Genomic DNA, 2,834 nt, shown 5'->3' on the forward strand with positions numbered 1-2,834 from the left:
GTGGCACTTTGGGCTCCCATGTCTCTCTGGATTCCTCTTGGGTTTGCTGCACATGTCCTTCACATAGAACACTGATGCACATCATTGGCAAGTACGAATGGGTCATCACTGTATCCAGTCTTGCTCAGATCTACTATTGTCATTCCGTACTGATCTTTGGTGACGGCAGTTAGCTTCACCCAATTGCAAAGAAATAGAGGGATGCACAGCGGTCCGTATTCGAGTTCCCATATCTCCTGTATGAAACCATAATACGACTCCTTGCTATTATTTCTGTCCATGGCATCTATGCGGACACCACTATTCTGGTTCGTGCTTTTCTGGTCCTGGGCTCTCGTGTAAAATGTGTAACCATTTATCTCATAGCCTTGGAATTTGACGATTGTGGTAGCAGGTCCCCTGGCTAACCAGGCAAGCTGTGGGTGAATCTCAGAGTTACCCATAAGTTGTTGGCGCAACCAGGAGGGAAAAGTTTCCATGTGATGACGGGTAAGCCAAGCATCGGATTTGGTCGGGTTTTTCGAAGCTACCATCTGCCTGTGCTGCTCGATATACGGAGACACAAAGGATGACTGTTGTAGAACAGTGTAGTGTGCCTTGTCGAACAAATTAGTATCATTGCTCAAACTTGATTTCCTTCCAAGGGTGCCCATTCCTCGGAGCCTCCCCTCGTGGCGTGAAGTTGGAACCCCAATCGAGTCGATTGAATCAATAAAATCAACACAAAACTCGATCACCTCCTCTGTTCCATATCCCCTGGCGATGCTTCCTTCTGGACGAGCACGATTACGAACATAGTTTTTTAGGACTGCCATGAACCTCTCGAAAGGCCACATATTGTGCAGGTATACAGGTCCGAGAATACCAATCTCTTTTACTAGGTGAACCAGTAAGTGCGTCATAATATTGAAGAAGGATGGTGGAAATAACAACTCAAAACTGACAAGACATTGCACCACATCGTTCTGTAGCTTTGATAGCTTGGATGGATCGATTGCCTTCTGCGAAATCGCATTGAGAAACGCGCATAGCTTTACGAGCGGCAACCGGACATTTTCTGGTAGAACACCCCTCAGTGCAACCGGAAGCAACTGGGTCATCAACATGTGGCAGTCATGAGCCTTGAGATTTGTAAACTTCTTTTGTTTCATATTTATTATTCCCTTTATATTCGAGGAGTACCCAGACGGGACCTTCATACTATTCAAGCATTCAAACATGCTATCCTTCTCCTCCTTGCTGAGAGTGTAACTGGCAGGACGTAAGTAGTGCTGTCCATTATCTCTCTTTTCCGGATGTAGGTCATCTCGTTGCCCCATGACTTTCAGGTCCTGTCGTGCTTCCAATGTATCTTTTGAGGTTCCATAAACACCCATGAAGCCTAGCACGTTCACGCAAAGATTCTTCGTCAGGTGCATCACATCTATTGCGTTGCGAACCTCTAGGATTTCCCAATAAGGTAGCTCCCAAAATATTGACTTTTTCTTCCACATGGGTGCATGTCCGTTATCATCGTTCGGAACAGGTTGGCTACCAAGTCCCTTTCCAAAGACTACATGTACATCCTTCATCATCTCGAACACACGCTTTCCATTACGGTGTGCAGGTTTTTTACGATGGTCTGGCGTCCCTTTGAAATGCATCCCGCTCTTTCTCAGCTGGTGGTGAGCAGGGAGAAATCGACGATGACCCATATAGACGACCTTCTTACAGTGCTTCAAGTACATGCTATCTGTGTCATCTAAACAGTGGGTGCATGCCCGATATCCCTTATTTGTCTGTCCTGAAAGGTTACTCAATGCAGGCCAATCGTTGATGGTTACGAACAACAGTGCTCGTAGATTAAAGATCTCTTGTCTATCCTCATCCCACACACGTACACCTTCTTCCTTCCAGAGCTGTAAAAGGTCATCAACCAACGGCCTTAGGTACACGTCAATGTCGTTGCCGGGTTGTTTTGGGCCTTGGATAAGCGCCGGCATCATAATGAACTTCCGCTTCATGCACAGCCAAGGAGGAAGGTTGAACATACAAAGGGTCACAGGCCAAGTACTATGACCACTACTCAACTCACCGAATGGATTGAATCCATCAGTGCTTAAACCAAACCTTATGTTCCTTGCTTCACTTTCAAAGTCTGGGAATGTTCTATCAATTGATCTCCACTGTGCCCCATCTGCGGGGTGTCTCAGCATCTCATCTTCCTTACGGTCTTCTTTGTGCCATCGCATCAACTTAGCATTCGCCTTGTTCCTGAACAAGCGCTTCAAGCGTGGTATTATAGGGAAATACCACATCACCTTCGCGGGAACTCTCTTCTTGGGAGACTGCCCCTCGACATCACCAGGATCATCTCGCCTGATCTTATACCGCAGGGCTTCGCAGACGGGACAAGCATCCAATTCCTCGTATTCATGACCACGATAGAGGATACAGTCATTAGGGCATGCGTGTATCTTCTGAACATCCAATCCGAGAGGGCAAATAATCTGTTTAGCTTCATATGTTGTGGATGGTAATTCATTATTCTCGGGGAGAATCTTCTTGACAATTCTCAACATCCCCTGAAATGCCTTATCGGACACACCATTTTTTGCCTTCCATTGCACAAATTCTAGTGTCGTACCTAGTTTTTTATGGCCCTGCTGGCAACCTGGGTACAACAATTTTTGGTGATCATCTATCATGCGCTGCAACTTTGCTGCTTCCTGCTCAGTTTCGCAATCTCTGTATGCATCTCGTATCACCTGACCAAGGTCATCAGTAGGTCATTTTCTGCAAACTCATCTTCATCAGCCTCGCCCATTGTAGTACTGCAAAGCTTGACCTGCAAC

This window comes from Setaria italica, chromosome III, assembly GCF_000263155.2.
Source record: "Setaria italica strain Yugu1 chromosome III, Setaria_italica_v2.0, whole genome shotgun sequence".
Classification (NCBI taxonomy): domain Eukaryota; kingdom Viridiplantae; phylum Streptophyta; class Magnoliopsida; order Poales; family Poaceae; genus Setaria; species Setaria italica.